The sequence below is a fragment of the Notothenia rossii genome (assembly GCF_949606895.1).
Source record: "Notothenia rossii genome assembly, chromosome: 5".
Taxonomy (NCBI): domain Eukaryota; kingdom Metazoa; phylum Chordata; class Actinopteri; order Perciformes; family Nototheniidae; genus Notothenia; species Notothenia rossii.
Window position 1 is genome coordinate 10,777,197 of NC_136903.1, and position 23,250 is coordinate 10,800,446.

Sequence of the window (23,250 nt, forward strand, 5' to 3'; positions counted from 1 at the left end):
ATTGCATTAATTTAAATTCTAAATCTGCTAATGGTTAAAAACCGATTCAAAGAGAGTATTTACTCAGAAGACCATCTTTTATAATGTGTTTAAAGTTTCCTTTGGCTGAAATCTGTTTTCTTTAGTATTCATATAACTGCAAACTTTAGGAAAGTAATTAAAAGAACCTATTGTGAAGCGCAAATGTACAAAATGAAGTTCACAAGGTGCATATCTGCCCTGGGAGCACAGATATGTGCTGCGGTGTTATTATTTCTGTGCAAAAACTAAATTAAATTAAGACAGATTTACATTCAACCCACACATTTCATACATACATTAATATTTGCCAGACAGTAGACATTTGTGTCTGGTGGCAATGACAATAATGGTATTCTTCCAATGTAAATTAAACACACTGTTTGCACAATTTCTTTTTCCATAATGTGCTCTATAGGAAATATAATTTAGAATTCATTTTATTCCGTTTCTATTTATCATATGTAAGGCCAGCACAGACTTATTTAGATGTTCATTTATAAAATAAAGTTTAGCTAATGAAATACATTGATGTTTGACATTCAATCATTTAATTGCATATTTTCAAACAACTGCTCTATTTATATTAATCTTTTACAACTTTAAACAAAAACTTTAAAACAATTAAATCACATTTTTTAATTCCCTGCACAAACATCCATTTGACTTTTTGGAAAAATACTCTAATCCAGATAGTCTTCTGATTCCATTAAATTAATATTCCCATGCTACTTTATTTATAGAGGGACATTTGCAATAAATAAATAATCTGATCCAAAAGAGTCATTTTAGAAGCTGGTGTGTGAAGGATGTCTCTATAAGTTATTATTGGCTTGCTCTTTCTGGACAAGAAGGGTCCAAAAAGCCAGTTCACCTTGAACCTTTCTGATGTAAAAATAATGTTTGAATAGCAGTGTGTTTGTGAATAAATGTTTCCTCTCTTGCTTTTCATCATATGACCATCTGGGACGTCAATACTGCGCATGTCCTCTCCACCATTTTGTGATGAGAACTTTATTGCACATGCTTCCATTTTATAAACTTCGGTAGAGCACATGTTTGTGAGGCCTCGAAATTCTTTTTTCCTGGATCGATCCTGTTTAATTAGGAACTTCTACTTATTACACAGATTATTTTCAGAAACACAATGCCTGCTAATTGTGCAGCTCGAACAGGAGTGCATTAACTCTTCAAATACTGGGCAGTGATTATATTGCATCATTTATTCACGTTTGTTCAGGCAACACTTATATTTCAAGCTGTGCTGCACCTTGCTGTGTTGCTCTTCATTTCTTGTCTGTGTGTGTGTGTGTGTGTGTGTGTGTGTGTGTGTGTGTGTGTCAGTCAGAGAGGAGAAAGTGGTGGTCACAGTCGGCTGCCTGAGGTGACTGCTGGGGTCAAAGGTCAGGCTGTGTTAATAAGACGTGATGTGCTGCCCTGGGACCGCCGTCCCATGAGGGATAACCCCCTAATCGGCATTAGTTAATGTGTTAGTAATCTTTACCTTCTTAAAGCAAACAGAAGTGCTGCATTCAATGGGCCCGCTTGGCCTCCCGTGTAACGCTTTTGACCCCGGGGTCATGGCCTTTGTTCCCCGCTCGATGGGGAGTGCCCTCAAAGGTCTCGGGTGTAATAGAGAAGTTGTTTAGACACGTGCGGGGCTTAAGCAAGACCACCTCATAGACTCCACTCCTGCTCCTGGAGAGTAAAACATCTCCCCTCGCAGCATAGGGAGACATTAGTGGTTTTATCCCCTGGAATAAGCCCATTAGAAGATATATGTGTTTTTATCGTGTCTCATATGTGGCTGTAGTGGTGGTTGCTGACCAAGCATAGAACCCCCCCCACCTCAAACCTCCTAATGCCTCCTTGATGTTTGCAAATGACTAAGAGCAAATACTGTGTGTCTTTGCAGATCCCCTGCCCACTGCAGTTTCTTATTCCTCCAGCTCTCTTTACTGTTTCCTGTAGCTGTGGAAAGGAAGCCATAGAGAAGCAGTGTCTTTAAACTGTGTCCTTGTTCGGTCCCCTTATCTGAACTTTCTGTCACAGTGTTTGACTCACACTTAGATATGTGTTTAGTGTGTTTTCCTGTCAGCAGCAGACCACAGCACGGTATGATTTTATCAGTGCGAGAGGGAAAGTTCATTGCAGGCCCTGATAATCATGTGATCATTATTGGATAATGAATCAAAATGTATTTTACAAAAGTCCCATACATATGCAAAAACATTTATATTATTATTCAATTTAGTTCTTCAAAGTATTTTAAACATGTATTAAACTATGTAATATTATCAAAAAAAATAACATACATTTTAAATTAAAATCAGCAAAAGGGTTTAGAGTTTTTTTCAGAGTAAAATTACGTTGGGCAGAGTCCATAACATGGCGCCGTCTGCCATTTTGTTTCACATCATACTCTGAATTGGCCTGATTGATTCTGTATCACACAGATGTTGCTGCCATGCACTGCAGAGGGAAAGCTGTGGCTTCTCTTTACCCGAAATGATATAAACCGAAGAGCAATTAAAATTCTGTGGCATTGTAAATATTCTCCAAACGATCGTATTTGAACAATTAATCAGGAAAAGATCAGGGTGGTAGTGAAAAGAAATGAAAACTGAAAGGTTTGCACAATGGATTTAATCAGAAATTGGGAAATTCTGCCTTGGTTGCGATAATGTTGTAAATTAGGGCCGTAAAAATTAAAAGATGATTAATTGTTTTTAAAACGCATCCTAAAAGCTTTGTGAAGGAGCCCAGTGGGGAGAGATGGCTCGAAACCCGAAACAAAAACGTTATCCTCCGATGGTCTTTATGCCATGCAAAGTGCTTACTAAGCATAAACACACAAAGTATGCTTCCCCAGAACAGCTAATGCTTGGACCTCTAACATATTCTGTTTCAGGATCCACATTAATTCCCAAATAAGGTCTGAAAATATACTGTACATATTCCAGCTTTTTACATTGAAGCCATAATGAAGTCATGGCCTTCTCAATTGGTTAAAACGCATGGCGAGATGTGACGTACAGCTGCACTCCTTCTAATGGGATCCTATAGCTCATGCCAATGTTAGATGCCTGGACCGGGCTCATATCTCATTTAGGGAAGGGGAAAAAGAAATCGCAGTCCAGCCTTCTTTCCGCAGCAAGTTAGTGTAAATAATGCATTTTCTGTCTTCTGTGTTCAGCCACCTGTGTTTGTCCTGAAACCTGTGGAGCAAAGAGAAGTGTGGGGAATAGAGCCGGAGAGGAACGGGGAGGCAGCGGTGCTATGAAAGCAGCTCTCACGAAACTGAGCAGCCCCAAGCAGTAGCAGCCATGTTAGACGGATCTGCTGCAGCCCCACTAATAATTCAGTGCCCCCTTAAAACCAACAAGAAAGTTTTCATAGTGTAAAAGTAAGAAAAGTGAAACCCCCACCTTTTTTCTTTCATTGTCTCTGCTAGGCATGAAGTCCCCTCTTTAATTCTCAGCAGTTTATGAAAATAGTTCCTCAGTAACAGACAAACTTTACATATCTCCTTCCTCCTTTTCTTTTCTTATAAAGCTCCTGCAGTTCAAGGCCGAGGGGGGGAAAAGTTTGAAGCCACGAGCTCTGCTTTTGCAGATTTTTTTTAGAACCCGTGCCAAAAGAGGCAGGAAGTTGTTGTACAATAGCGTTACAGTAATCTGCCACAAATGGAAAAAGCCAAATGCTGATCGCCGAGCAGAGAAGGTGGCAGAACACAGGCAGAAAAAAGGGAGGGAGGGACAGAAAGGGAGAGAAAGAGAGCTAGCGTGTGTGAGAGAGACAGCAAAGAATAATCAATACAATCTAAGATGGTGGAAACGGCCATGCTGTTTGAGTCTCCCCCTCCACTTAACTCTCTGGCTTCCTCACTCTTCATGTAAATTCGTGCAAACATTTCGGTTAAGATCATTTATTTGGACAATCCTATTTTGGGTTTTTAGCATTTTTCGCATCTCTGGGGGTTTCTCAAATTTTTCTCAGAACTGTTGAATGCATTTTACCGGGCAAGTGGCAGCTGTTTTTCCTCCAGGAAAAAAGCAGCGAAGTCTCACCCAAAAATGCTTATCAGCCTCTTGACTTCGTGCCAAAATAGCTGCGAGGGTTCAGCTGCAGCGCGCTTTGTGACAGAGCCGGGGCAAAGAGGAGGGTCCTAGCCCCCCGTTCTTCGCCACATGTTACTGAAATAAACACTGTGGAAGCTTATCTTTTTCCTGTGTGTGTGTGTGTGTGTGTGTGTGTGTGTGTGTGTGTGTGTGTGTGTGTGTGTGTGTGTGTGTGTGTGTGTGTGTGTGTGTGTGTGTGTGTGTGTGTGTGTGTGTGTGTGTGTGTGTGTGTGTGTGTGTGTGTGTGTGTGTGTGTGTGTGTGTGTGTGTGTGTGTGTGTGTGTGTGTGTGTGTGTGTGTGTGTGTGTGTGTGTGTGTGTGTGTGTGTGTGTGTGTGTGTGTGTGTGTGTGTATTCACGCTCGTCACCGTGGCATGCTAAAGAGTTAATGCACTCCGAGAGTGTGTGCTCCTTTCAGAGTGTGCTCCCAAGACTGTTCCAGCGACAAAAGCCCCCGCTACAGTAAGAGATAAGGTTAATAATTCAACCTGCTCTCAAAAGTGCTGAATATTTCAAGGATCCTTCAGCGGGGCGGTCCATTCTGAGAGACTGTGAATCTCCGTTTCCCCGCTTTTCTCTTCACGAGCTGAGGTACCGTATAGTGTATCCCAGTATGGCGTGGAAGTGTGTGTGCACTGCGTCTGCGCACGGCTGGAGGAGTGGATTTCTGTGTCATTCTTCCTCCTCCACCCCTCCCACAGTTAATGCTTTCCACCCTCCCACTTCCCCCCTCTCTCTCTCTCTCTCTCTCTCTCTCTCTCTCTCTGTGTCTCCGTCTCCCACCCATCTTATGCTCCCTCCCTCCCTCCCTTCTCCCCAGTCTCCGGTGCAAATACAGTTCCTTGCCGTGTTGGACATGTGATGAAAAAGTGGCTGGTTCGCGCGCTCCGCCGCACCTCCTATTTCATCATCAGCAGAGCATTTCTCCCCTTCACTGTGCGCCGGCTGTCTCCTCCTCTCTTCCTCCCTCTCTCCCCACTTCTTTTTCTCTCTCTGTTTCGCCTGCTCCCCTCTTTCTGCTCCAGCCACACGCAAGGGGGAGACTTAAGCTCTGCGAGGGGGAAAAAAAGAAAAAAAGTCTGCTGCTATTTCTCCAGTCAGGGCCTCCCCACAGCCCGCCCTTCCATAGACGGAGATCTTTTTTCACTCACTACTAGCTGGATGTTAACCCTCTGCACAGCAGCTCTGCAAAACCTGGCAACAAGTTGCTTTTTATGGGCCTTTTCGCACTTTTGCCGCATAGATTTCGCGTCCCTTTGGATTTGTTTCTTCTGTTCTTTTTTATGTTGTGTTCTTTAAAGTGCATCGAGTCTGCCTTATTCCTTCCCCGCTGATGGGTTCCGAGTAGTATTTATTTAGTTTCTTTCTTTTCGGATGGGGATTTGTCAAGGTGGTGTTTCGCCATGTGATGGGCCTTGTTCCACCTGGAGTGTCGGGGCGCCATTTCTGACGGGTAACCTGCGTGGAGTTGGCTCGTGGTCTAAATGACCACTGCGGATGACAAGCATAAAATGTGAGCAGTATTTAAGAGCGGTCCTCGTCTGTTTTAAAGACATGTCCTCCTTCAGCGACTGGCGTGAAGTATCGCACCTCCTTCCTCTTTACTCCCTGTGTCTCCTTCTCTTTCCTTCCCATGTCCTCTCTGTGTCTCCCTCTCGCTCCCCCTTGTTCTCTCTCTTTCACACCGACTCGCTCTCCTAACAGCAGAGTGGTGTGCTGAGCCGGAGCTCTTTCTGGGACAAGTGCCAACTGCAAAGAAAAGACATTAAAGGGCAATAAGACAAAAAAAATGTAGTAATTGCGAAATGTTAAATTGTTGCAGCGAAGCGTCCGAAGTAACCCTTCATGTCGCCTCTCTCCACATCCACCTGTGCTATTATTGCATGTTTGTATAAAGTATTAAAAGTAATGTTTGCGGACCAAGGCTGCCGGTATAGCAGAGGTTTGAATACTTTGCCACACTTTTTCTAGTGAAGGCATTTCACTCGGGAAGAGGGAGGGAGAAATGTGGGAGAGCAGCATATAGACTGCTGAATTATTCATGTGGCCAGCCAAGGCTGTGACTGGACTGGTTGTACTATTTGCATGCATCAGACATGCTGTTTGTCTGTTTGCTAACATTCCTCATTGAAAGACTTGTTAACTAGCAGACGGGCTAAGCTAGAGCCTTGCAGACAGCCTCATGGCCTCCTATTGTTTCAGGCCCGTCCCGGCCGGCTGCAGGGGATCAGACTGAGGCTGGAGCTGGGGCTCTGGAGCTGGGCTGAGGCTCGGCTGTGAGGGGACAGGCTGTGGGAAATAAGAAAGATCCACCAGACGGGAGCTTATTCTCCTCTTCCTTGACAGAGATGTGGATCAAAGCGGGGAGAGCTGCAACATTTCGCATCCCGACCAGACATTTCCCATCTTCAGTGAAGTTCGGTGAGTAATATCTGTTATTAATATTAGTATGCTTGCGTGTTTCCGATGGAAGTTTATCCGTGTGTTTACGCCTTAGGCTTTCAATGTTTAACAGGCAAACTGTGTAAATAAACAATTATACACAAAGTTTCTTTATACTTGAGTGCGCATTTATACATCTGAATTTAAAATCCTACATGTAGTTTAGGAACGTACACGATAGCGCGTATAAAAGGGATGGAGCTGTTCCTTTAACTTTCTATAACTTTTTCCAGCCTTGCATAAAACGTAGTTGAAATATATTATTTCATGAACAAAAGTCATTATTAGCACTTTGATTGCTGACAGCATAATCCTACGCCGGAGTAATTAGTGGATAAGCGGAAGGCCACGGTTTTGGAGGTATTTCAAATGAGTGATGTGGTCCGAGCTTAGTATGTTATTATGTTGTGCATTACAAGAAGTACGTGGTGTACAGATTGTTGTGATCCGTTGAATGTTGTCACAGGCATGACTTTCAGCTATATTTCAGTGAGAGTACTCTGCATTTCTTTAAATTTCAAGTTTTACGGGTAGTATTTGCCAAGCTTGTATTTCTTTTAAGGCGGCGGAATAAATAGAAAAGATAGTCCTTCCATTTACAAGGTAATGACTTTTACGACTTAATTATAATGTTGGTCACATTATTTCCTGTTTGTTTTTTCCTTTTTTTTATTTCGATCTTTGCTTGACTTTACACAGGATTTCAAAGTACACATGCTTAGCATTGTAATATTTTGGAAATGCTTTTCTAATTACATTGATGCATGTAAAAACATTCCCTTTTTTCTTTTGAAAAAAACCCAAACATGAATAAGCCATAGAAAAGTTTAAACCATAAAAAGTCAAAAAACAACTACACAACAATTATGAAATCATGAACTTGACTCTCGTTAATTTGCTTGCCTTCTTATAGGCTCTTTGTCGAAACTTGGTTGTTAACTTTTTTTGATTACTGGAAAAGTCAGGTTGCATTACTAAATGAGACTTGCATATGGCAATTTCAAATCCCTAGCTCAATTTGTAACATTAAATATTTCAGATTGCCTGAAAGGCGAACCAAATATGATACTTAATACATGTTTTCAAATATCTTTTAATTGTTGTTGTTCTTTGTTCTACTCATGTGCTCCTCTGCTTATCAGCGTTTATGTTGAATGGGACTTCTTTTAAGGGTTAAGCTAACCCGGGATCACTGGAAGCTTTCGGGTGATTCACGACCCGGGTTCAGTTTTTCCATACATATAGGCGTGTATGTTCATTTATATGGATATAAGCTCTGCAGAATTAGCAGTGGACACATGGTTTTGGCTGGCAGAGTATCACACTACTCCACCCCTTAGGCCTTTTTGGCAAAGGATGGCTGGAGTCCAGGGGAAGGTTGCATGTTGAGAGGCAGATGGCAGGGTGGTGAGGGTTTGCAGTATTTTTTCGCTCTCTGTAAAAGTATACCTGACCAACCCAACAGCCTGGCCCAGCCCACAGCCAGGCCTTCTGTGCACTGAAGCAACCTCCAGCTCTACCAGCCAGTTACACAGCATATACAGCAGAGCCAGTTACACAAACACACACACATACACATACACACACACACACACACACACACACACACACACACACACACACACACACACACACACACACACACACACACACACACACACACACACATCCATACGTAAATACACATCAAATCAAACTTACGTATTCTTATGCGTCGTTTTTTATTTATTTTATTTCATGATCTGAAATTAAAATACATTCTAACAGTAATGAGCATGTTTTAAAAGAAATTCTTTATAGGATTTTTTTTTTTAAGTGTGTGTTCTTCGGTTTAATGATAGGTTAAACCGAAGGTTGTATTAAACCTCTACAGTCATAAGTGCCTTTTTATATGTATTTTAGTAAATAATACATTTCATTATTATTCTCAAAATAGAAATGTATATATTTATATATTTTTTTGTATATGTGAATACCAGTTCTTAACAAATGTAGTGGAAATAAACGGAGCCACATCTCAAGGACAAGTTCAAGTTCTTAAACCTGATGGTGTCCTTGAACTTGAATGAGAACTTCTGTTGTTTTTTTTAATTATAATTCAGTATTTTCCTCTTTGAATATAATATATATTGTTAAGAATTGTATGATTTTTGTTTAATGCAAAAAAAAAATCCAACACCTTCTTACTTTTTGATGCTTGCAACGAAAATTCTCTGGAAATGAATCCCAAAGATGTTCCTCTGAATTATTGTTCTGCAGTATTGCAGTAATTGTTAGTAATTATCATATGTCATTCAGGCTTTTTATAAAACTTTAATTTGCTTTTCGTTTACTGCTAATGAGCTTTGCTTTGATTTCAATTTGAATAAGATAATAAGACATAATGTAAGATTTACATAATCATGTGACTTATTACGAAGCATTTAGAGAGAAAAATATTAAATGTGCTCTAAAGAATAAACCATTTAAGAATTGGAAAAGTTATGTCATAAACTTCAGAAGAGGGAATACGTTGAATTAAAACTCTTTTGTCTATATAGAGAAAAATATAGGTTTCAGGAAGGCATAAACCAAAATCACAGTTTATTATATATTTTTACAGCATTGCAATTCATGTAGGAACAATAATAGATCCAAGACAGCATCAGAATGTGAAGGTGTGTGTGTGTGTGTGTGTGTGTGTGTGTGTGTGTGTGTGTGTGTGTGTGTGTGTGTGTGTGTGTGTGTGTGTGTGTGTGTGTGTGTGTCTTTATTTCAAACTACAATTGTCATGATTTAGCATTTCCTAATTCCTATCTAGTCATTAGTAGAAGATAGTATTTCAAGGTGTCTTAGATTGAGTTATTTAATTTTAATATCGCAATTGCTCAACAAAAAAAATGCATTATTTGTCATTCTCAATAATGTTATGAGCTTTAAAATATATAATAATTTACATAAGGAAATAGAGTCACAAACTGGCAGCCTGAGGCATTGCCACATGTCTGAGTGAAGCAAACTTCATATTCAAACTCTTATTTCACACAACATCATACAGGGAATTGACTGATGGGAAGAATATGTGTCAGGGGTGTAGTGTTATTGCTTCATTGTGTAATGCAAGTTGGAATAAGTGATATGTTTTGATTGCTAGCTCACTTTTTCATTTTTTGTAGATTCTGATGGTTTTGTTTGCAGCAGCACTGTAGAGACTACTCTCTGTCTCCAGATCTGAGTATTTCTGCCAGATACTTGTGGAGTGTGTGGTTTCGGTCATGTGCCAGTGCTCAGTGTATTCTTACGAGTGCAACACACAGTGAAAATGAGTCACTCACCATGTGCATCACACACAGCAAAGAAGCCACCAATACACTGCCTACTTTGTTAAGTGGATACATTGGTATTTAACATTATGTGATTTTGTTTCATTGCTGTGATGTTGTGAATTTCATCCAATTTCCTCCTGGCTAATATGAAACCCAGATTGGAGTGAGGAACGGGGGAGAATTCACTGCATTTTTTTCTACTGTAATAATGAACCCTTTTTTATTTCTCCTGCTAAAACGGTTTCAGTGTGCTGTTTTAAGTACAATGAAAACTGAGAAGTTCAGCATACGTAAAGTTATATTGTATGTCTGAGCTCTCTGGAGGACTGTCAGGGTTAGGGTCAGGGTTAGTACTGTCTACGCCATGACTAAGAGGATTTTGATGTTGACATTATACATCTATGTTCTGTATTGAATCAAAAATGATACAATATCTGAATATTGCTTACTATATATATATATATATATATATTCACTATTAATAGATTTGAAGAACAACATTTGTTTTACTTGACAGAAATTAGCCGTTTCTGACCCCCTTTCAAAAAGTTAAATTCACATTTTACAATTCCTAATTTTTCAAATTGAATTCAATTAATACTTGATAATGTATTCATAAAAATAAATTTAGTTGAAATTAGAAAAATGGCATATTATGCAAATAATATATATGTGAATACAAAATGATGTTTATATTGAGGTATAAATATGATGACTTTGCAGTCCCGAGGTCAAGCATTCTTACTGACAGACTATAAGCAGAGGTGCAAAGTAACTGACACTATGCAGCATGTTAGCACAAGCAGGTCAATGCTTGTGGAAATTGAGCTGGATTTAAATTTCCCACAGTGGCAAACTAGCACTTAAGAAGGTCATGGATCTTTCTGCAAAAACCTGAGAGGCGCCTATATTTTAAAGTGCTTGTGTCAATCATAGGAACATCTTCTTTACGCTTTAATTAGTTAGTTGTGTGGAAAAGCTGTGGAAATCTCCTCGAGGTGAGTGCAGTGCAGTCAGATGGGCTCTGTGTGGCAGCTGCTGGCCAAGCTGTTGCCCTCCTGTAGCCTGAGAGAAGAGGAGTGGATCTACAGTGGCCACTACAGGTTATCACACAGAATTAGCACTACAGTACAGTAGAAAGTAGGCCAGACCTGAAAAGAAAGCTGGACAAAGAGGTCCGAGACCCCAATAGACACACACACACACACACACACACACACACACACACACACACACACACACACACACACACACACACACACACACACACGTACTGTTCACTTTTTGGTATGCCAAACGTGCCAAAAATGATTGCACGAAAGCCCAAAGTTCAGGGCTCAATCAACAAAGTAATTACAGACAAGTGTGCTTATGCACTCACACACACATTACACTCATACACACCTAACCTGCTTTTCCTCGCTTCTCTTGCCATACATGGAAGCCATTAGTCCATTACCCCTTTGACTACTGAGGATTGGGGGCCATTTTATTCTCCCCGTGTTAATCAGGATGTCTGCTGGGAGCGTCACATGTAATTTATCCACAAAACCACAGCAAGTCCACAGAGACGGTGAGAACAGTCATAATGACATAATACTGGACCGGTGGAGAGTTTCGGGGGGTGACAGATGACTTTTTCTTTTTCTCTCTCCCCTCTTTTTCCCCAGAGGAAAAGAGACCTGTGAAAGTTTCACCTTCACATTTTCCCCCTGAATGTATTTACCCAAGGGCAATTTTCTTACACACTAGCTATTGATTTATAAACCTTTAAACTACTTCATTATGACAGCCTGATTGATTTCCCCCAGCCAGATTGATATTTAGAAAATACATTTGAAGTTTCCTTTGTTTCTGACCACTCGATGGATTCCGTGTGTGTGTGTGTGTGTGTTTGAGGGGCTTTGCATCTCGTCCGAGTCTCTCAACACACATTGTGGGGATAGATACTTGTTTTATGTACCTGCCAGGCAAAGCGATATTCCAGATAACGCTGAGCTGAGCCCACTCAACCTTTTCTTTTCCAACGCTCATATATTTCTCCAGCTTTTGGCCTCTGCTGTCGCCAAGGCAATTTAGTCAGAGAAAAACTGCAGAATCAGCTAAATTGTTCTACTTGGAGGTAGGGTTGGAAGTGTTGAAAAGCATCGCCTGCGACTCTCAAACTATGAAAATATTGTAAATCCCTTCCCTCACCTCACCTCCACTTCAGCACTTACTTACTCTTTATCAGCGCTGAGCAATTATGTTGGTTACATTTAGTTATATACTGGCTCCAGCTGTCTTTTGTTTTACTCATTTTGGTACGGAAAACTAAAAACACTATACGATTAGATTTTCCATTACATTAATTTGTTAGTTAACTATATTAACCATAGTCTTTTTTAGTATGATTTGTACTGTTCAATTAAACAGCAATATTCCTTATTTAGGTTTCCTTGTACAAACTGCTTTGTAATGGTAAAGTGAGCAAAAGCTTCTAGATTTAAAATCAACTCACCTGATTTAACAGTGTACTTCTAACTTCAGTTTTAAATACTGTATGAAAAGGGCATATTGTCATAGGGATCATTACAAGGAATCTTCACTCTGTGTTTTCGTGCAATGCTTGCAGCTATCCGTGTGGCTTATACTAATCTACTGTAGTCTAACCCCTCTGCACATACTTTCCCAGTCGATATGAGTCATGAACATGCATATACACAAACAACACACACACACTCACTCACAGAGGGCAGCGAGTGCACAGCTCGGGCATGAATCTCCCTCCATGGGCTGGAGGAGTTGGGTTACTCATGAGCCCATAAACATGTGCTGGCAGCGGTCCAAGGCACTGCACTGTAATTACAAACGTTAGAAACAATATATAAAAGACCCTTCCCCTGCAATGCTGTGTCCTGCGCTGCAATTAGCATACTTGTACAGAATTATCACCCTTCAGCAGCCGCCGCCACACTGAGTGGAGGCTTTAAATTGCATGTGTCCTCCTTGGTCTGATAGAGGGCAACCTTAAGTCCCTTTATCTCGATCGCCCTCTGATTTCACTGCAATCTGAGACTCGACTAATGATGACTAAATGCCTCTGTTTTCCTTTGTCCCATTTCACCTCCACACGACGGCCCTGGCATCGCACGCCTACGTATGCGCAGGATAACGCGGGCTGGTGTCAAAAGCTGCCTCTTACATTAACGCTGCGCAGCCTGTACATGTGTGAAGACGAACATACTGTGCTGCATGTTCAGGAAAATCACCTTTCATGCTCACAAGTACACGCATCAGTCACTTCACCCACGCACATGACACTGTGGGCTTTCAGGAATACAGCATGCCAACGAGTGTGTGCACGTATGCAGCGAGTGGGTGCTACGAGGCAAGGCCAAGACCACGGTGGAGCTTGTGTGTTGGTGTTGGGTGAGCATGTGGCAGGGAGAGTTGGCTGGTGTGCAGGCCAGCAGAGAGGGTGCGGTGTGTTACATGTTGCACTAATGAGTTTCCTTGGCCAGGCAACACCGTGGGGCAAGCTTATTAGTAAACAGCCTACAGAGAGGAGCCCTACAGACCTCTGCTTCTGCGGCAACCCATCACTCCCTGTTCATGCCGTTTTTGTGTCCTCGCTGTGAATTGTCTCTCCCTTCGACTATACAGTTCTCACTCCCTGTCTGTCTTTCTCTCTGTGTCTCCTGCAGGCAGTGAGATGGGTTTTGACTTCAGCCTCAGGCGCAAGAAAATGTGGCCAACAAGTGAAATCACGGACAGGCAGACCGGCTATCGTAGCAGCATCGTAAGTACCTTTTGTAAATGTAATATTTTGTTGTTTGAGGATGTATTGTAATGAGCTTGTATTGTCCTGCATTTCATTTGATAAGATAGAAGCTCTAATTATAAATCATTTGTTAGACGTTTGACTTGGACTTAATCTATTTTACTCCCCTTCCTGAGACTTATTATAATATGATCATGCATTAGATTAAATCATAATGGCTGTATTCTGTCTATATCTGATATGAAAGGCCAATTGGTCCCGATGGCTTGTTAGTGTGTTAAATTAAAAACAAAATCAAACGTATCTTTAGTGCACATGCACAGACAACACTAATCTTTACTGTCCACTTGACATTACGTCCTGACTCTCTCTCTCTGTGTGCTGGGGTCTGGATCTGTTAGAAAATGGCTTCCACTCTCTCTGCCTTCCAGCTCTCAGCTCCCCGCCGCCATTTTGTGTTTCGCTGCCAAAATAGTCAGGTAGCAGGATGAGAGAGGCAGAGTAAAGTGGGGGAGAAAAAGGGGGTAGCTGGGTTATGGAGGAAATTAAAATAAACAGAGAGGAATTGAAGAAAAGATGACTATGATAGAACACTTTATATGTCTTTTTCGGATGACGAGAGTGATTTTATTTATTTATTGTTGCATGCAAACAAGCAGCCTCCCCTCCAGAACGTTCCCAGCTCTTCTTCTCAAAGGGCTGACCTTGGGTGGACGCCATAAACGTTTTTCTTTTTCCACCCGGGGCCGAATGTGCTGGCAGGGTCCACAGCTGCATGACCCCCTTCCACCCTCCATCCGTCTCTGCTCCACAGTTACCCAGAGTCCTCAGCGGTAACACAACCTGCACGCTTATACAGGGGTCTAAAGTAACTAAGTACATTTACTCATATACTGTACTTGAGTACAATTTTGAGGCACTTTTTTTTTGCTACTTTGTATTTCTGCTCCACCTCAATTCAGAGGTAAATATTGTACTTGTATTCCTCTACTTATTAAGTGCCTTTAGTAACTTTGCAGATATAGATGAATGATAAACAATACGATCAACACTTTAGTCACGCTTTGATTAAATTCACTTGCTACCCAGGAGTACATTCAGTAATTAAATGAGTTTGACCTGCACCAGATTGATATACGTATAATTCATCAATAATTATAATCAAAACATATAATGTACAGTATATGACATGAAATGGGCCAATCTGCATTATGAGTACTTTTACTGTTGTTACTTTAAGTATATTTAGAAGCCAATTATTTTGTAACTTTTACTTGAGTAACATTTTGAATACAGGACTTCCTACAGACAGAATGTTCCTACATTGTGGTATTACTACTTTGACTTAAGTACAAGATATAAGTACTTCTCCTTTTAATACTTTGCAGCCCGAGTGCATGACTAAAGCTTTAACCTCTACTTATGTACCTGTTTCGAGCCTAACCACAGCACTCTACTCACTGTAGCTTCAGCCCAACTGTCACATGCACTTGTAACCCCAGCCCCACCCCACAGCCTGCAGCTAAAGCAGCTAGCTGCCTGCGGCTCTGGATATTTGATTACTTGTGCAGATGTTATTAAATCCTCTTCTCATCTGAGCCCAGCACCACGAATACTAAATCGAGCTTTCAGTAGGTGACTGCTGCTGCTTTAAAGGCTTTTTTCACAGAGCACATTTGGACCTGTAGGAAAAACATTATATAATTATAATATTGCAATTAATGTAATATTCAGATTGACTGGTTTCAGTCACTCTTACTGTAAAACACACCATTCTCCGTTGTATTAGTAAAACCTTAGTTTTTGACTTATCAAATGTCTGCTGGGACAAAGTCCTATTGCTAAGCATACCTTAAAAAGTCACACATAATCATCCTGTGTTTCCGCTTACACTGTGTTTAGTAACGTAACGGAAGATCATTGGGAAAAAAGCTTTTGTAATTATCGTAATTTCGACTCCATCAAAAGTATATCATTATCTCAATATAACTGATGTTACCCAATTCACTTTTTGAAGTTTAAAAAAAAAAGCATTATTCTTCTGTTATTCCATTATCCAACAATTCATACAATTTATAGAATGACCCTCTTTCTTACTGTACGTACATGTGCAGACTAGCTTACTGGGACACACTTCTTTTTAAACTTAACAGGTAAGGTGACCAGTGTGCCAACCTCTTCAAAGACTTTGAGTTTTCCTTTTAAGGAATATAAAAGACTTCTTCGTGTGGCTGTCTTCAATGTACAGAAACACTTGACACTTTGTCAATAAGGGGTAAAAGAGTGTAGTATATCTGGATACTAGTATCTTTTAGTGGCCTGAAAGTGATGCTGTGAAAAGTCTGCTACTGTATGAGTGTGTATCTTTGTTGGCATGTTCCTGATTTAGACTGTAGGTGCAAAGTATAGCAGGGGTCCCTCCAGCTGTACGACCTGGCCTATTTAGGCCTGTCACAGACGAGCTTCATTGAGACAGACATACAGTCAACGGCTTTGCTTAGAGTTCAGAATGCAGAATACTCCCCTTTGGCTCCAAAGCCCTTAATCTGGCCATGTGTTTGCATATGGGACAGAGTGGCCTCCATATTGTGTTTGTGGAATGAATTATGAATGCTATTGCATAACCGTGGTCTGTTTCTGGGGCATATCTCCACAGCATCTACCCAGAGACTAAAGCATGAATACATTTACTCGGCCTAGACCTCTTGGAAATGGTACTGTGAGGCTGGCTTGCCTGCGTTTGTTTATGGTTATATAGAGCAGATGGCCATGCAACATGGTCACATATCACACACTGGCTGCCTCGCTGGCAGTGCCACACACGTACACATGCTTATAGGCAGAAATGTAGGTCTATTTGAAGGGGATTCACATCCACAGAAATGTGTTCTTTTATAGCACACATAAGGAGAATTATTAAATCTCTTTATCAGAGTACATTGCTATATATTCTCCTTCGTGTTGGCAGCAGTCCTGGAACTATAGGAACTGGCGGTAATAACGGCTGCCAAATCAAGCTTTTCGATGCTAACTGTGGTTAACTGTGCTGTATTTACAGCCTTAGCTGTTAGCTGTGACTGCTCACCACTGTAGTGAGTCTGACTACTGCCAGCTGCAGCTCGGGGGTAACGAGTTCTTCAAGGTTACAAACGCACAGAACCCTGTCTGCCGACTCTGGCCCTCTGTCTGTCAGCTGAGGTTCATATGCAGGGAGAAAGGTATTTGTCCCACCCTCTAAATATAGCTGTCGACAGATGCAGCTCGATGGGGCACTGCCCAAACTGAAGGGGCCCTACAGGCAGGCCGGACCAGAGCTGGGCATGCAGACGTGTGGGGGCTAAAGACTCCTCCTAATAGATGGGGGCCCAACAGGTCATCAGCAGACACATGGCAATGCACGTTTAATCAGCCTCCATCAGCGTGGAGTCACAACGTCTGAGCCTCTGAATCTTCACATGAGCATATCACAATCTGTGTATATGTCCAAACATGCATGCAAGTGTGTGTATGTTTCCGTATGTACACGTGACTGTATACTGCGTGTGTGAGAGACGAGAAGCAGCTGGCGATGTCGGGCCGAGTGGTCTGGACGACCCCTGATGCGTGCCCTGTCATTACAATCATTGGGGTCATTTTTTACCTCTAAAGATGGGGCCAGGCGGCTGCTCTAGGATCAGCTAACTCCGCCTAATCCAGCCCTCTTTACCTGGTATGTTTATGGCTGTGCTGGGGGATGGAGAGGGGGGGGGGGGGGGGGAGTCACTGGGGCCGTTTCGTCTCACAGCCTGACAGGCGGACACACATATTATGCACATTGCAGGCGTACACTCCATCACACATGTGTACATAGGTTTATCCACACACACTAACACCGTGCATACACAAACGCATACCTGTAGCTCCACTGACATTCCTGCAGGCACATACTGTACATTCAGGCACCGTCATATATGACACTCCTAAACTGTCTCTCTCTCTCCACACACACACTCACACATTTTGCGAGCTGGATATCGGCCTCATGCAGAGGTGACGGGGAGGTCAGCCTGTCTGACTTTGAGCAGAGTCTCCCTGCGGCTTGCCCCAGCCATCCCCCCTGGCATGTGTAACAGGACCTGCCCATGCAGCCTATCCTCTCCCCTGCCCTCCCGCTGCCTCCCCCCTGGCTCTGGTATAAATAGATGGGTCATGCCTGCTGCGCTACCCAGAGGGGGCTGTTGGGGGGCACAGAAGCTATGCATCCCTTTTATAAGTGCTCCACAGTGTCTCTCTGAATTCCTCCTGTCTGCACCCGGACACCACTTCACTCGTACTGTACCGGCGATCGCATATAGATGTTTACAGACCGGAGAGGGACACAGGCGTCTCAGTGTTCCCGACCACTTCCCTGATAGAGGGGAAGCCACAGGCGTATAAACACAGGAACTAATGAGCATAAATACTGTGCATAGCATACTGCAACAAAACCATAAGCATTCATATAATCGTGCGGTGCCAAAAGGCCATGCTGAGGAGGGTCGATGAAGGGAGAATTTTTTTTAAACTTACCAAGTTCAATGTCGAGGTTTCATTAAATTGTTTCCATATTAGTGCCAATAAAACCTGTATTTTGTTACTAGTACATATGAGTATCTTCAGGAATATAGACATGTGTTTTTACAACATCCTAACAATACCCCTTATAAAATAGACTACATTTAGTGACGCTTATATAAATCAATAAATGTTTTCATAAGGAAATAAGTGAAACAGACAAGTAAGCATTTTGATGCCAACATACACATTTCTACCTAAAAGGTTTTGAGGTTTGATATGTGGCTCAATTGAAGAGTCTTGGGCTTTTCAAAAAGTCAGTAGATTTGCACAATGACAGTAATTCGCCCGGATTCTCTCACAAAAGAGATACCAAATAAGAAATGGTAAAGAAATGCAATATATCGTAGCGCATACATACTGTAGAGTTCATACACAGATAAATTGCACACTGCCCATTGTGCGAGATTTGTCATCATGACAGTGTGCATAATATCGGCATTGTAATATGTTCTAAGAGGTGGAAGAGTAGAAGTTGTCAGAAAATATGAATGAGCATCGGGGATGCATATTGTGTAAATGTCCAGCTTATTGTTCCGGATTACTCGCCGTATTGACTGACCACAAACCACCAAAACCCCAAAGATCAGTCAACAAGGTTACAGCACTCCATCCCACTATCAGTGAGTGAGACTCGGCTCCAGTATTGATTGATAGGCACTGTAGCACTTAGAGTGAAGTGTGATTGAATTAAAGTGGCTTTTTAAGCAGTGTGTGCCTTTGCTGTGAACGCTGTGGGAAAATGTGATGAGGTAAATGAATATCGTGTGTTTCCTTTTCCCTCTGAAGGGTATTTTTTTCCATGATTGTGTGAAAATGTTGGTGTTTGAGCCTGAAACTGTGTCCTTGTGTATGTGTATGCATTTGTTTATGCAATGACAGTTTAAATACGTGTTTGGGTGACATTATGAAATGAGGTGTAGAAAGCAGGACTTTGCAGAAGGTCCTGGCTTATACAGTAAACAGAGTATCAGCTACAGACTCTTCGCACCTTTCAAGTGAAGCGGTGCTTGCTGAGCTCGTACTTTCACAAAGGCTGAATTGTCAGGCGGACAAACTCATCGTAGTGTAGGTGTTTTATTTTTTTCCATATCTGTGTGAAGAGCCCTAAAGAAGTGTACAACAGGCTACATGTGTGTGTGTGCTTACATTGCATATTGCTGCTCCGCGGTGGGTGGGTGTGTGCGTGGGTGCGAGTGTGAATATCTTCCTGTCACTGGATGATGGCACCTGGCTTCACTTGAAAGCAATAGCTTTCCTGGACATGCACTCTGTTGGTCAGGGCCCCAGAGCCATCTACTATATTAGATTGAAGTATGTCTAGTCAGCATACTGAGAGGACACTGTGTCTTGCTTGACCTTACCTTATGAAGTCTGAAACACTGCCGAGCGTTTAGCAGGGTGCACGGTGAGAATAGACTGTGATAGGAACGGCAGTACGCGATGCAGACCGTTTTTTATATTTAGTTACCGTAAAAACACAGTAAAGCAACTTCATTTAGATTTAAGCTTTCTGCAAAACTAGGGATGTACTAACCTAAAGAAACTCTTAGTCGACTAACACTAAGGATTTTGTTAAATGGTAGTTTAGTTGATTGCATGAACAGATCAGTCAAATGTATCATATCAAAAAATGTGGAAAGGGTGCCACGTAAAATCTGTTTCTTTTAGAGTTTTATTGGTATAAGTATTTTGGCTTGAAAAAAAGCATTTATTAAAATAAACAATTGACTAAAATGAATAACAAATAACTAATCAGTCAACTAAAAGGGGGGCCCTTTGCAAAACAGTTATGTTAGGCTCCCCCCTTTTAATAATGTCACAAAAAAAACAGTTAAATATATGTTGACTTTTAACATAGTTACCTTTAAATGAAATCTATGTAAGTAAATGTTCCCCAGTTCTTCCTGTCATTGCTGTATATGTGTATTTGTGTATGTTTGCACACTGCCATAATGCATCTGTCCTTCTGCGAAGCGTGTGTGTGTGTGTGTGTGTGTGTGTGTGTGTGTGTGTGTGTGTGTGTGTGTGTGTGTGTGTGTGTGTGTGTGTGTGTGTGTGTGTGTGTGTGTGTGTGTGTGTGTGTGTGTGTGTGTGTGTGTGTGTGTGTGTGTGTGTGTGTGTGTGTGTGTGTGTGTGTGTGTGTGTGTGTGTGTGTTACCTTCCAGGGTGTGTGCTTGTGCATACTTACAATCCACTCATTCAGTGATATGGTGTAAGTACGGCAGTGTTGAATAATGCAAAGAGCCTCAGACTCACCACTGAGCAGGCACAATGGGCTCTTAGCTCAAGACATACTGTTCTGTATTATGCTGTGCTGTACATTTGTGCCTCACAGACATACAAGTATATCTGTGGCGGTACGCGCTGAAAAAGATTACCCGGATATAGCTTCATTTGAGTGTGACGGTTAAACATGCAGGATGGAGAATCAGAGACACTCCGTCAGCCACCGGGGGGCTTACCATTGATCTCACAGAGGGCAAATCTTGAAGACTTCTCGTTGATGTATTTCTTCATTTCCTTTGTTGCAGAAGTAGCAGATTTTCCCTCTCGGGATTTCAGACGGAGGCTACCTGACATGCTGCTGGATCCCTGATGGGAGGATGTGCTGCAGAGCAGGTGAGAAACATTAACAGGGCAGCAGGTCCTCTGCTCCGCACGTGTGAGCCAGGATATGAGCTAGCTGACTGTCAATACTGGTCACTGTTGGTAGCACTCTCCTCTCTGAAGCACACAAACAGTTCTTATAACACCGAGGAATGTGTGCAGGTTGTTGTACGAAACAAACCGGTTTGGTTTGGTATGTTGTGAGCAGTAAAGCTTAAGAACAGTGTTTCCAATCCTTTTGGCGTGTGACCCCTTTAAATCTAAGTATTTGCTAATCGCAACCCCAAGCCACAGGTTGCACGTGAGATGTATAAATTGCAAGCAGTTCAACCATAGAGGGATTTTTCAATCGCAGATTATTTATTATAATATTTTTTTGATAAGATCTGAAGTGGATAAAACTTTATATTACTTTGCATGTTTTCAATGGCACAGTACCCTCCAAGTTATTTGCTGGGCTCATTTGAATATGGAAATATCCCACCCATACAATTTGTTTGGATCATATGCACCTTGTTGCATAATTTGAATTCCCCTTAAGCTGCAGCCCTGAACCGGATGACCCGGTCGTCACACTGTGTTCTGAACACACAGACTGCATTCACAGCGGTGAGGAGAGGCCATGAGTGTTTGTGTTTCAGTGAATCATAACCGCTGTTTTGCATTCATCGAGGTGTGGCCAAGCGGGGACCTGCCATGACTTTGTTGTTAAAGACTGTCCTTTGGGGTGAGGTAGTAGGTTGTATAGTTTTAGGGTCATACCCTTCCTGTCAGATAACTATACAACTTACTGTCTTTCCTGAAGTGGCTGTAATGTCATCAGATGCCATTGTTGGAGCCTTTGAACCTGGATCCACCCTGGTATGAGCATGTGGACCCGCTTACTGCTGAACACAGAATTCCAATACAGTATTTAAAAGTGGTAGCTCATTAAGGATTGTAGTTCATGTTTTCTCAAGACATTATGGCAAATAAAATGTGCTTTTTTCAGAAGTTATGGTTGTCTGTGTGCAAATAAACAATGCAAAATAAATATGTATTTACATTTTCTCACTCAACTTTTACACAAACCACCTCTTATCTAGGTGTCTTCCTCTTTCCCCGAGAATGTATCCCTCATTTAAAGTTTTAAAAATGAAAACTCAACTTGGTCATTGCCTCTCATTGTAAGTTGCTTTATATATCAAGTGTGTGAGATGTACGTGGATGTTTGTATGTACTAAAAGAAAATGTACAGTGGTTACATGTGCCTCCACATCATGGCTCTCCAGTGGAAGTTGGACCAACACTTGGCAGTCTGCGGCACCGTTCTGATGTTCGAACAGGGTGAGGTAGTAGGTTGTGTGGTTTCAGGGTAGTGATTTTGCCCAATAAGGAGATAACTGTACAACCTACCGCCTTCCCTGAAGGGCAGCAATACTTCACCATACAGTCTACAGAGAGAGGCTTGTTCACAGCTGCAGAAAAACACTGACCCAGCAATCAAGCAGGAATGGTGAGCAGGTAAAGTCTGATCTCTATGACATTTGTATTTGTGTTGTTTTTTGCTGCTTCAAATATTAATAAAGCATAACATGAAGTAGTTTGTCTTTGCCGTTTATTTACGTGTGTTTATTTGTTCTCACATCCTGATACTGTCTATTCAATTGTGTCACACTTTGAGGCTTTTCCAGTTAAATACATTTGTTCAAGCATTTCCAAATCATAGTCTGTGAAAACATATAGTATATATTGAAGTAGTTCTTGCATTAATTAACACATTTTTTTAAATCCCCAGTTGCTCCAGTTTAGTTTATTGAGTCTACTAGATCACTAGATCATCATTATCATTGTGTTGAATGGTGGCGAAATGTTTTTGAAATATCTCTGGAAAAACCAGGACGTGTCTGCCTTCACCCCCCGGGATCAGCCGGCGGAGCAGATGGAAAGATAGCGGTGGCACAATCTCACCTCCTGCGCTTCAACGTGATTCATATGGCAACAGATGATGGTTTCAGTATTTTATCTCCCTCTGGCCCGCAGCATACATAAATACACACCCGCACAGAGATAGATGACAAGGTGAGTGCCAGCCCTTATCAGGCCAACGTGTCCATGCCTCAGTGTCTGAGACTGCAGCCCTGGATCTAATATCAAGGTCATACTGGAGGGTTGTCATTCACAGCGAGAGCCTCACACATTCCTCAATCTTCACTCTACAGTCACAGAAACTGTATTAACATGCTGCAAGTATCAAGAAACAAATTTCCACGGTGCATATTTCAAAAGCACACATTTCTGGCTTGACTTTGCTTGTCATGGTTTCACAAATATCAGTCATACCAAACCAGCTTAGGTAGTTACACATTCACCAAATGTCTGTGACACAGAGTGGTGACATAGCAGCGTGGGAAACAACA

At 41.8% G+C, this 23,250-nt stretch overlaps 1 long non-coding RNA gene across 2 annotated transcripts; it reads left to right on the top strand.

The window, feature by feature from the left end:
• The first annotated feature begins 4,376 nt into the window (after positions 1-4,376).
• Positions 4,377-22,430, top strand: LOC307041659. Of its 2 annotated transcripts, XR_013808840.1 has the most exons (3): positions 4,416-6,559; positions 13,572-13,666; positions 20,776-22,430. It is a non-coding gene; the product is annotated as an uncharacterized lncRNA (long non-coding RNA). The 2 variants fall into 2 exon arrangements; XR_013808839.1 differs by having other exon boundaries at positions 4,377-6,559; positions 13,572-22,430.
• The last annotated feature ends 820 nt before the right edge of the window (positions 22,431-23,250 follow it).